At 43.2% G+C, this 13,841-nt stretch overlaps 1 non-coding gene across 1 annotated transcript; it reads left to right on the top strand.

Annotated features, from left to right (window-relative positions):
- Positions 1 to 12,175: 12,175 nt before the first annotated feature.
- LOC132634486 (small nucleolar RNA R71) lies at positions 12,176 to 12,281 on the top strand. Its single transcript, XR_009580205.1, has one exon. It is a non-coding gene; the product is annotated as a small nucleolar RNA R71 (small nucleolar RNA).
- The last annotated feature ends 1,560 nt before the right edge of the window (positions 12,282 to 13,841 follow it).

Raw genomic sequence — 13,841 nt, forward strand, 5'->3', positions numbered from 1 at the left:
ATTGGGAACCAAACCAGACGTCCACACAAATTCTAAATGACTATTCGGACCTCTCGAAATTGATAAAATTTTGAAAAAGGTTTGTTTGCCCAAAAGTCAACTTTGGGTCAACCACTTTCACTTTTAAGCCTATATTTTCACTAAAGTTACCTGACTCCGGTCTAGACACCTCAGGAAGCGTGTCAACAGTCCTCTCGGGTCAAAAGTGAGCCAACCAATGCTCGGGAAGGGGCGAAAGTGCCAAAAGGATTATAACGACCAAACGAGTCGTTACATCAGATACCAATTGAACCGTTGCTCGTCTTCGAGCAAAGAAAAGAAGGAAAGTAGGAAAATACCTGAATCAGTGAACAACTAGGGATATAGGGATGCATATCAGACTCAGTCTCCCAGTTAACCTCTTCCACAGGACGTTGCTTCCATTGCACTTTCGCAGAAGCAATCTCCTCGAACCTGAACTTTCGAACCTGCCTATCCAAGATCGCGATAGGCTCCTCCTCATAAGTCAAATTCTCATCAAGTAATATAGAATCCCAACGGATAATGTAGGTACTGTCGGCATGGTATCTCTTCAGCATCGAAACATGAAAAATCGGGTGAACTCCCGCCAAGCCTGGCAGCAATGCTAACTCATAAGCTACATCACCTATACAATCCACGATCTTAAACGGGCCCATGTATCTAGGGCTCAACTTTCCCCTCTTACCAAACCTCATAACACCCTTCATGGGGTGAAACCTTCAATCGAACCTGATCACCAATAGCAAACTTCAAATCCCGAACCTTCCGGTCCGCATACATCTTCTGCCGGCTCTGAGCCGCCACAAGTCTGGCCTGAATAACTCTCACTCTATCAAGGGACTCTCAACAGATTTGTCCTCCCGGGTCGAGTCTCGAACCCATCGAACCAACCAATCGGAGATCTACACCTCCTACCATATAAGGCCTCAAAAGGCTCCATACCAATACTCGAATGATAACTGTTGTTGTATGCAAACTCCACCAAGGGCAAGTGCTGATCCCAATGACCACCAAAATCAATAACAAACGCTCTCAATATGTCCTCGAGCACCTGAATGGTCCGCTCGGACTGGCCATCGATCTGGGGATAGAAAGTTGTACTAAAGTCTAATCGGGTACCCAACTCATCATGAAATGCTCTCCAGAATAGGAAATGAAGATAGTACTCCCGATCAGATACAACAGAAATAGGGATCCCATGTAATCTCACAATATCCCGAATATACATCTTGGCTAACTTCTCCACGATATAAGAAACCTGAACCGGAACAAAGTGAGCGGACTTAGTCAATCGATCCGCTATCACTCAAATAGAATCAAACTTCCCAAGGGTCTTCGAAAGACCCATGAAAAAATCCATGGTAATCCTCTCCCACTTTCACTCGGGAATGGGCATTCTCTGAAACACCCCACCGGGTCGCTGGCGCTCATACTTTACTTGTTGACAATTCCACACTTAGCCATAAAATCAACTATATCCCTCTTCTTACGGTGCCACCAATAGTGTTGTCTCAAATCACGGTACATCTTAGTCACTCCCGGATGAATGGAATAGCGAGAGTTGTGGACTTCAGATAAGATCAAATGAATCAGATCACCAACACGAGGAACGCATACGCGTCCCCTAATCCTCAGAATGCCCTCAAAATCGATCACGGCCTCCTTGGCATCCCCTTTCGACACCCTATCTCGTATCTTGCTCAACTGAGAATCCTCAAACTGATGAGCCTTAATCCAATCCAATCCAATAACGATGACCTCGCCTCTATACAAGCCAAGATCCTGCCTGAGGCCGAGATATCGTGACGGACGAAACTGTTGGCTAGAGTCTGAACCTCTATAGCCAACGGATGCTCGAAAACAAACAATCGAGCTAAATATCCCATACTCACTGCCTTGCAACTCAAGGCATCAGCCACCACATTGGCTTTACCAGGGTGATACAGAAAAGAGATGTCATAATCCTTCAGGATCTCCATCCATCTGCGCTGCCTAGAATTAAGATCTCTTTTGGTAAACACATGCTGAAGGCTACGGTGATCGGTAAAAATCTCACAATGGACACCATACAAGTAATGGCTCTAAAGCTTAAAGGCGAAGACTATAGCCAACAACTCTAAATCATGAGTAGGGTAATTCTTCTCGTGAACCTTCAACTGACGGGAAGCATAAGCTATCACTCTATCCTCCTGCTTCAACACCGCACCCAAACCTATACGAGAAACATCACAATAGACCGCGAAGTCCTTGCCCTCCACAGGTAAGGATAGAATCGGGGTTATGGTCAAAAGAAGCTTGACCTTTTGAAAGCTCTCCTCACAATTATCCGTCCACTTGAAGGGAACATCCTTTTGAGTCAATCTGGTCAAGGACGAAGCAATGGCAGCAAATCACAAAGCGACGGTAATAACTGGCCAAACCCACAAAACTATGAATCTTGGTAACAGTAGTGGGCCTCGCCCAACCCCTCACAGCCTCAATCTTCTGTGGGTCAACCATAATTCCCTCTTTGGACACCACATGACCCAAGAATGCCATAGACTCTAACTAGAACTCACACTTAGAAAATTTTACAAATAGGCTATGTTTCTTCAACAACCCAAGGACGGTACGAAGATGGCTCTCATACTCCACTCTACTCTTGGAATACACCAAGATGTCATAAATAAACACAATCACAAAAGAATCAAGGAACAGCCTAAAGATGCCATTCATTAAGGTCATAAATGCAGCTGGGGTATTGGTAAGCCCGAAAGACAACACTAAAAACTCATAGTGGCCATATCTCGTCTGAAATGTTATTTCTGGAATATCTTCCACTCTAATCTTCAACTAGTGATAGCCGGAATGAAAATCAATCTTAAAAAACACTGAAGCACCCTGAAGCTGGTCAAATAGACCAAAAATACGAGGCATAGGGAAATTGTTCCAGATAGTAACCTTGTTCAACTGGCGGTAATCAATGCACATCCTCATGGTCCCATCTTTCTTCTTCACAAATAACACTGGAGCACCCCAAGGGGAGACGCTCGGTTTAATGAACCCCTTGCTCAATAAATCCTGCAATTGTTCTTTAAGTTCTCTCAACTTGGTTGGTGCCATCCGATACGGTGGGATGGAAATAGGACGAGTACCCAGGTCCACATCGATGCGAAAATCAATGTCACGATCAGGTGGCATACCCGGCAAGTCTGACGAAAATACCTCCGCAAACTCGCTCACAATAGGAATAGACTCAACGGATGGAGATGCAACAGTCGTATCACGAACCTGCGCCAAATACGCTAAACACCCCTTACTTACTAATTTCTTTGCCTGAAGGAAGGAAATAATCTTTTTCGGAGCGGGACTAGGAGTACCTCTCTACTCAATCCTATAGGGATGCCTGGCATGGGTAAAGTGACTGTCTTGGCGTGACAGTCCAGGATCGCATGATAAGGAGAAAGCCAGGACATACCCAATTTAATATCAAAGTCCACCAGATCCAGAATCATCAAATCTACCTAGGTGTCATATCCCATAAAAGTAACTAAACAAGACCAGTAGACTCAATCAACAACCACAGAATCTCTGACTGGAGTAGACACATGAACAAGTATATCTATGCTATCATAGGGCAAATCCCAACCAACGGCACGAAATACATATACATACGAATAAGTGAATCCAGGATCAAATAACACAGATGCTGCTCTATGACGGATAGAAATGGTACCTGAGATCACAGCATCTAAGGCCTCTGCCTCGGGCCTACCAGGAAATGAGTGACAATTGGCTCCACCACGCCCAGTCTGGGATCCCCCTCTCGCACTCTGAGTACCACCTCTAGCTGTCTGGGACCCACCTCTAGAACTATAGAAAGTACCACGGCCTAACTGAGCACCGCCTCTCTGAGAAGTCCCTCCTCGACCACTGGAAGATATAGGAGTCGTCGGCGGCTGATAATCTCGCCTAGGTCGGGGACATCTCTTGGTAATATGCCCAACCTCCCCGCAAGAGAAACAGGTAAGAGGAGTCGAGCGCTGAAACATGGAAACTGAAGACCCGGATGAAGCAGTCCTGTACACTAGTCTAGAGAACGAGTTCTCATGAGCTCTCTGTCAAGGTGGCTCACTAGACGAAGCTGGCAATGCTGAATGCACGGGACGATCAGAATAAGACAGACGTGGCCTAGAAAAATGACCGGCACCCCACGTACCAAAACCCCCAAAGCTGCCAGTCTGTCGTGGCCTCTTGTCACCACCACTAAAAGCACGGGCCTTGGCGCCCTCAACCATCGAAGCATGCTCAACAATGGATTGCAAGGAAGCCCCCATAGACTCCATCTGAAGGGAAGGAATGTGTAGAGAGCACACTAGTCCTCCAACAAAGCGTCAGATCCTATCAGCCTGGGTAGGAATCAACGGATTAGAGTATCGGGCCAAATAGAGAAAATGGATCCCATAAGACTCCAAGGACATGCCCCTCTGCTTAAGGTGTAGAAACTGCTCCCTACGAGCCTCTCTCAAAGACCGGGGCACATACTTTTCAAGGAAGGCCCGGTAGAACTGAGTCCAAGTCAAAGGGGGAGAACTCTCAGGTTTGCATGCACAAAATACCTCCACCACGTCTTCGCACGCTGCGAAACTGGTAGGACACATAATCAACGCTGTGGATCTCTTCTATCCCCATACGGTGTAGCAACTCATGCATATCAAGAATAAACTCATAGGCATCCTCAGACGAAGTACCAGAGAACCTCGGCGGCTCTAAATTCCCGAACCTCCCCACCAGGTCCTGATCAGCAGCAGTCATAACGGCTCCATCCATTGGCCTAATATCCTCACCAGGGGCAGGTATAGTATAAATACGGGGAGCCATAACTGCGGCGGGATGTGCTACCCGCGTGGGTCCCTGCTCAGGGGTTTGTGCCCTAACCCTAGTCTGTGAACCCCCACCGGAAGTAGTAACACCGGCAGCCACCTGATGGGCATCAAGATGAAGTAGGATCCTGGCCATAGTATCATGCACGGCCTGGTCAGAAGTAACATCAGGCTGTGTCCGTGTTGGGGTCACGCCATCCTCTACGGTCTGGTCTCAACCCGGCTGGTACTCGGGCTCAAGAGATGGAGACCTCTCTCGTCGCTGGCCCACCGTCGGAGCTCTACCCCTAGCTGGGGCAGGCTCACGGCCTCTCACTCTGAAGCGCCCTCTGACTGTACCGCGCCCTTGGGTGCCAGCCGGAGCTATAGGCTCCAGCACCTGACCTAGGGCCATAAAAGCTCGAGTTCTCACCATCTGTGAGAGAAGAGTTAAGAGTCAGATACCAATTTGGTCTTTCTAGATAACAATTTGAATAAAGTAGTACGATGGAAAGAATGAAGGTGAGATTTCCTAAATGCCCCATAGCCTCCCGAGGATAAGTACGGAGCTCATCATACCGATCCACAAGACTCTACTAGACACGCTCTTATATTGAAGACCGGGTAACCTTGGGCGCTGATACCAACTTGTCATGACCCATTTCAGCCTAGGTCATGCGGGCACCTACCTTTCCTACCTCGGTAGGCGAACCCTTAACTTAACATTCACAATAAACGAAAACAGCGGAAGAAAGTAAAATAACGTAAATCTCACACGTAATTTAATGTTAACAAGTGTGGAAGTAAATGAAATCCACCCCAGTATCTGGTCTGGTCATACAAGAGCATCTAAATCCGAATACTAAAGGTCTGAATAATAATACATAAGTTGTCTCAAATCATGTCTCTGAATGAAAATCAAGAGATAAGTAACAGAAGAGTCATCGAGGTCAGTGGACACCATCCTCACCCTGGAAAAAACTCAAGTGGAAGCTGAAGAGTCAATCAGCCACGAGTCAGAGAAGTAGATCCGGCCTGATAATCTACATTCTTAAAAGAATGCAGCAAGTGCAGGTCAGTACAATCAATAGTATTGGTAAGCATCATAGGCCAACTAAGCATAGTTAACACAATTAAGAAAATAACGTAGATAAACAAGTAAACCAATCACGCATGAAACACTATAATCGTAACCGACTATCCCTCAACACCTATGTAAGTATATAACCCCAATATTATAAGTGAGTATATCCGATCCTGAAACAATCACCACAATGAAATCATCACAGTCTAATCATCAACAACACAATCGTCACAATACAGTCATCACAACATCTCACTCAAGTCATAATGCAATGCAGTGCAATAAAAGTATGAATGTGATGCCATGCTATGCTATGCAAATGAGGTTTACACATGCACTCCGGACAAACATATTGACATATCGATAGCACAACCCAGCGTGACTCACGAAGTCTAAGTGCTACTCATCCCGGATATTTGCCAAACAGACAGACGGGACCCTAGCTAATTACTCATAGGGGGAGTCTCACGGCACCACCCTGAGGGACCCGCGGAGTCCATGAACTAACAACGATTCCGAAATAACATCGAAATCGGCCATGCAACAACAATGCCCGAATATAACCATCGGACATCGGCCTCCTCACAGTCACTCAAAAGAGTTGTCAATATCAGTTTCATAAATCAACGATTCCGGAATTGAACCTTGGATATCGGCCTTCTCACAGTCACTCAAGTAAAAGAGTTTATCAAGTATCATTTTCGCTCAATCAACGATACCGGATCATCATCGAATATCGGCAATGCATGATAAATATGAGAGAATGCGTGCAATGCATATGTCAATCACCAACAGTCGAGTTCAATATCACCAATACCATAACGGATATGCCAACAACGTATCACATCATAATACCAACAGTGGGTATGCCAACATATATCAATAACTCAAGTACCAACAGTGGGTACGTCAACAATATATCAAGTACAAATACCAAAAACGGGTATGTCAATCCTATTCCAAATCAGGACAATGAGCAGAATTCTATATCTACCAACTACACATGGCATCAAGCCAACACAACTGAACAATCGACATGCATAACGGGGTGGCTAGTCCCAGCACACATCAGGGCCCAACCTATGGCAATATCCATCCCAACTCCACACCCGAAGGTTAACATGCTGTCTCCGACATTATAATCTAAATATGTGATTCGCTATAAGAAGTCTCACTAAAGGTAACCCATAACCAACCTGGACTGCCAAACCGCAACACCAACAAGTCACTTTATCGCCTTGCCCTTTCTTTGAAGCTCAGAACCAAAGTAGTCTAAGTATAATCGAATTCTAAATTAGAAATCATGAATAATGATACCAATATTGCTATGATATCAATTAGGTCCATTTTAACCCTAGAAATTGGGGAAACGGGCCCACAAGGGAAAAACGGAAAATTCACGAGCAAAACACCAAATTGAATCACCAATCCTTAATTGTTGATTTAGCTCAAGAATTATCCCCAAATCTGATTTCTAGTAAAAACCCCCAAATTAGGTATGAACCCTAATTCTCCAAATTCGAAATTTAACGTTAAAAGTGGAAGATATGGGCTTACTAAGCTTAGATTCATCACATATTAACATTAACATCATCAATTTACCAAGAATAATCTTAGAGAAAAATCTCCCAAAACCCTCCTTCAAATTCCATTTCTAAGGGATTGAAAAGGGAAAGGGAAAATCTAAGATGATTGAAGTAAAGGATTCGACAAGGTTTTACCTCTAAGAATTCCTTCAATTTGTCTCCAAGAAACTTGGCCCAATATTTTCCTTCGATCTGATTTTTCGACTAACTCCCCAGGCCATCTGCTCACATACCAGATATCTAGTCCCACATAAAAAAGTGCTACGAACGGGCCTATGGCCTAGGAATTCCCAATGGAGGTCGCGTTGACCAAGTCAACCACCGATGCCTTAATTCTCATTTCCCATCCAACGTCCTGAAATGCTTCTGAATGCATTGGGAACCGAACCAAACATCCACACAAATTCTAAACGACTATCCAGACCTCTCGAAATTGACAAAATTTTGAAAAAAGTACGTTTGCCCAAAAGCCAACTTTTGGTCAACCACTTTCACTTTTAAACCTATATTTTCACCAAAGTTACCCGACTCCGGTCTAGACACCTCGAGAAGCGTGTCAACGGTCCCCTCGGGTCAATAGTGAGCCAACTAATGCCCGGGAATAGGCGAAAGTCCCAAAAGGACTATAACGACCAAACGGGTCGTTACATTGTACAAATCTACACTCTCATAAGCCTTGTACCGGAATTCATCCATTTTGTTAAGTTGAAACAACCAAAGTTTAGTTACTTCTTCCCAATTAATATTTAGCTTTTTCGAGGCCCACATGGCCTTATGCTCATGTTCGACTGGCAAATGGCACGCCTTGCCAAAAAATAGCTTGAAAGGTAAAGTCCCAATCGGAGTCTTGTGTGTAGTTCGATAAGCCCATAGAGCATCATCAAGCTTTCGGGACCAGTCAATCCTGTTAGCATTAACCATCTTGGCCAAAATACTCTTTATCATCCAATTGGAAACTTCAACTTGCCTACTTATCTGAGGATGATAAGGGGTTGCCACCCTATGTTTTACACCATACTTCTCCATCAATCCTGCGAAGGCTTTGTTGCAAAAGTGAGACCCACTGTCGCTGATTATCACCATCGGAGTACCGAAACGAGCGAATATGTTTTTCTTCAAGAATCACATGATACTATTGGCTTCATTATTAGGTAAATCCACAGCTTCTACCCATTTAGATACATAATCCGCAGAAACCAAGATATACTTCATGCCACAAGAGCTCACAAAGGGCCCTATAAAATTGATTCCCCAAATATTGAACACCTTTACTTCCATCACAAAGTTCATTGGCATCTCCTGCCTGCTACAAATATTCCCTTATCTTTGGCACTGATCACAAGACCTGACCAATAAATTTGCATCATGAAACAGAGTGAGCTAGTAAAATTCGCACTCAAGCACTTTAGTAGCAGTCCGAGTCCCACCATGATGACCTTCAACCAGAGAGTCATAACACACCTTTAGAATCTCTATTACCTCACACTCGGGAACACGACGCCGAATGACGTTGTCAGTATATGTGCGGAATAGATATGGCTCGTCCCAGTAACACTGACAAGCATCTCTTAAAAACTTCTTCTTCTGGTATGACTTAATCTCTTCTGGAATAATGCTCGTCTCTAAGAAGTTGGCGATGTCTGCATACTATAGTGCTACCTCAGTTGTCATTGCTAGAACCTGCTCATCAGGAAAAACATCATCAATATCTAACTCCTCTGAAGGTCTCCCATCTTCTTCAAGCCGTGAGAGATGGTCAAAAACATGGTTTTCTGTCTCCTTTCGGTCTTTTACCTCAAAATCGAACTCTTGCAATAGCAGGAACCATCGAATCAACCGCGGCTTCGCTTTTTCTTTCCCATCAGCTATCTCAAAGCTTCATGTCCAGTGTAAACCATAACCTTGGACCCCAACAGATAGGCCCGAAATTTCTCAAAAGCATAGACTATAGCAAGAAGCTCTTGCTCAGTCACTATGTAGTTCATCTGTGCCGCATTCAATGTTCTGCTGGTATAGTAGATTGGGTGCATAATTTTGTTATGCCTCTAGCCAAGCACAACACCACTATAAAAATCGCTCGCTTCACACATCAGTTCAAACGGCAGGGACCAGTTAGGAGAGACAATAATAGGAGAAAAAGTCAGATGCTCCTTCAATTCATCGAACGCCTTTCGGTATTTTTCATCAAACTCGAACTTAGCCTCTTTCTCCAGAAGCTTGCACAACGGATTCACAATTTTAGAGAAATATTTGATAAAGCGCCTATAGAACCCAGCATGTCCAAAGAAACTCCGGACACCTTTGACTGGGATGGGTGGAGGAAGCTTTGAAATCACATCAATTTTTGCCTGATCGACCTCAATCCCCTTTTCAGAGATTCTATGACCGAGAACGATCCCTTCCTTCACCATAAAATGGCACTTCTCATAATTCAGCACAAGGTTAGTCTCTTCGCATCTTTTCAGTACTAGACCCAGATAGTCAAGATAATCATCAAAAGAGTCACCAACCACAGAGAAATCATCCATAAAGACCTCTAAGAAGTCTTCCACCATGTTTGAGAAAATCAACATCATACACTTCTGTAAAGTAGCCAGTGCATTGCAAAGAACAAATGGCATCCTGCTGAAAGCAAAAGTCCCATAAGGACAAGTGAATGTCGTCTTCTCCTGGTTTTCAAGGGTAATTTTTATCTAATTGTAGCTAGAATAGCCGTCTGGGAAGCAATAGTAGGACCTTCCAGCCAGCCAATCAAGCATCTAATCAATAAAGGGCATGGGGAAATGGTCCTTGCATGTGGCAGAATCTAGCTTCCTATAATCTATGCGAACACGCCACCTAGTAACAATATGAGTCAGAATTAACTCATTTTTCGCATTAGGCACCACTGTGATACCTCCCTTCTTTGGAACTCATTGTATCAGGCTTACATACTTATTGTCTACTATAGGATATATAACCCTACCATCTAACCATTTAATTATCTCCTTCTGTACCACCACTTGCATTAGTGGGTTCAATGTTTTCTGGTGCTCCACACTTGGTGTACTATCTTCCTCAAGTTGAATCTTGTGCTCACATATGCCTGATAGAATTCCTCGAATATCTATGATATTCCATCCTATAGCATGCCTGAATTCTTGAAATATCTCTAACAATCTCTTTGTCTGCTCCTTATTTAGCAATGCAGACACAATAACTGGCAAAGTATTGTCTGGGCCCAGAAACTCATACTTCAGATATGTAGGCAGCTGTTTAAGCTCAAGCTCAGGTGGCTCAACAATGGATGGTTTTTCTGGCGGTGTCTTTCTATTTTCGAGATCAAGATCAAGCTGCTTTGGGTGATAAGCTACTTTGCCCAGGCCTCTTCTTCGTTAACAGATCTTTCAAATACCTTGCAAATGCAGGCATCTCCTTGATAACATCCAAGAACGGAAAGTTCAATGACAACTGCTTCAGCTGATCATAAAATTTCTAAAACTTAGCATTTTCCATATTCTTCACCAACCTTTGAGGAAAGGGAGGTTTAGATTTGAAAAGCTGAGTCAAAAGGCAGAGAGCCCCCATTACAGTCTGCTTGCTCTTGTTGCCAGTCATCTTCGAACCCTCTGGAATATCAGGAACTTCCTCCATAATTGGAATTTCTGTGGGAACCTCTTCAGCAATAATTGGTGCATTAGACTGCACCTCCACTTCTTCAGAAACTGGTTCGAGATCTATCACTTTCTTTTCAGCACCTCAGAGTATTTTACCACTCCAAGTACTGATAGCATAAACACAGTCTACACCACCTCCCCCATACTTCAGATTCAGAATAGTGTCTCTAGGAAGTCCTCCCTCTAAGGAGGGTGGTGCTCTCTGGAAATATCACGTATTTGTGACTCGAGCTTCTGAATGGAAGCAGCATGAGATCCCACTATTTCAGTCAGCCCAGATAAAGTCTTCTCAGGCTTGGTTTGATTTGCTAGCATCTTCTTAAGCATAGCCTCCAACCGCGAACTACCTTGATCATTTGATTGCCCCTTTAGTGGAATATATGGATTTGAACTCTTATTTCCAAAGTTTTTGTTGTTGTTGTTGTAGTTCCATTGGTTTGCTCCACCATAATTAATATATTGTAGTTCCCCTGGTTGTTGTTGTAAGTACCTTGTCCCTGCTGAGGTCTCCATTGATTTCTATTCTGATAACCCCCTTGGTAGTTTTGCCGTTGATAACCCCCTTGAGAGTTGTTCACAAAGTTAGCATCTTCAACCTGCATAGCAGGTCCCTCAAGATAAGGACCCTCTTGAACTTGGTACATCCCCTTAGGCATTCCTTGAGCTTCTTCGCAAACATTCACCTTCTTAATCTCCTTCTCATCAAACCTTTTGGTCAGCAAGGAAATATTTGTTGCAAGCTGAGCCAAGGTCTGCTGTGTTTTATGGTTCTCTTTCACTATATCATGGATCATTACACCCCCATACAGTAGACTATCAGTGTTACCCGAGTGTCATGCCATATTGTGTGCAGTCAATCTGTCAAGCATATTAGAGATTCGGGTGTAAGTTTTGTCCATGAAACACCCACCAGCTGCATTGTTCGCGACTGATTGTGTAATAGGATCCAGCCCTGTATAGAATTTCTCCATCAATATATTCTCCGGAAAATCGTGATTTGGAGACTTCTGCAAATACTTTTTAAATCTCTCCCAAGCTTCATATAGTTGCTCCCCCTTGAGTTGTTTGAATTCATAAATCTTGTCACGAATTTTAGCCTTCTTGCTCGGGGGATACAACTTCTTGAGAAAAAACGAAACCATCTCTTCCCATGAAGTAATAGAATTCCGAGGAAACTTTTCAAACCACCTCTGGCTAAAGAATATTTAAAGAGCCTCAATCGAATAGAATTTTGCAAAACATTATTTTGGATGTGATGAGCACATACACCCGCAAAGTTCGGCAAGTGTTGTTGAGGATCATTGTCGGTGGAATTCTGAAAATAGCCCTCAAGTTTGAGCAACTGGTATAGAGAGGAATCAATCTTGACACTTGTAGCTCTAACCCAAGGATGAACAATAGCTGATGCATAGTCCTCCTTGTATATCAGATTAGCAAAATTATTCTCATCCTCTGCTATAATCGGAGGGTCTTGTTGACCACCCTGGTTAGCATTTGCTCCTCATTGATTATAATTCATGATCACCTAGTTCATAAGAAATAGCAAACAAGGTGTGATGGAATAAGAAAAAGACTTCAAGCAAAGTAATCACTATTTAGCAATTTCAAAACCTTATTCCCCGGCAATGGCGCCAAAATTTGATACGCTCAAATTACACCTATTAAATGATGTAAGGCGGACGATGTTAAATATAGTAACCCAACGAGATTGGGGTCGAATCCCACAGGGAATATGGTGTGAAAAGGTTACTAAAATCGTACAATACTTTATTTAGGCCTAGTGTCTTATTCCGTTGAGTTTGTAGAAAGTTGGTTGTTTATGACTACTTGCTAACTAATTGCTTTGGATTGTAATATATGGTAAAAGAAACCAAGGTTGTATCCCCCTTTAGATAAAGTGTATGTTATGGTTGTCACGACCCAGCTAGGGCCATGACGGGTACCCGGGCCTAACCGCCGAGCACCACTCATTCTATTACTCATCATACTCATTAAGCGTTCTTTTATCAAATTCATTCGCAAATAATAGAAAAATCATTTTTCATTTAGAAACATAATTACTTTTATATACATAAGCCCTTTAGCTATCAAAATAATAATACATACATATACAATAGCAACATCATGAGACCATACTACCCACACATGTGTATCTACGAGCCTCTACTAGAGTACTAGACATATGGACGGGACAAGACCCCGTCGTGCCCAAAATACATATACATATATATATATATATATACACAAAAGAATAAACCAAATAGCACCTCCGAAATAATAGAGTGCTCCTGTAAATCAGCTGATGGCTCCTATGGTTCTGCACCGTCTCCCTGTCTACCTGTGCGCATGAACACAGCATCCAAAGAAAATGGACGTCAGTACGAACATTGTACTGAGTATGTAAGATATGAATGAAATGAACATAATAGAAGAATCATAAGTCATAGGAGGAAGATATAACTTGTGTGAGTTTTATGGGTGAATACTTTTCATACATATATCATATTTTTATATAATCATAGTACATGTGTCATCATAGGGCATATATCATTGCATCATAATCATCATCGTTAACCCGTGTCTGGGTAACAATCATATGCCGCCCACTAGTGGTGATCATGCCCGGCCCTCTAGGCTCGGTGTAAACATAGCA

Source organism: Lycium barbarum, chromosome 3, assembly GCF_019175385.1.
Source record: "Lycium barbarum isolate Lr01 chromosome 3, ASM1917538v2, whole genome shotgun sequence".
Taxonomy (NCBI): domain Eukaryota; kingdom Viridiplantae; phylum Streptophyta; class Magnoliopsida; order Solanales; family Solanaceae; genus Lycium; species Lycium barbarum.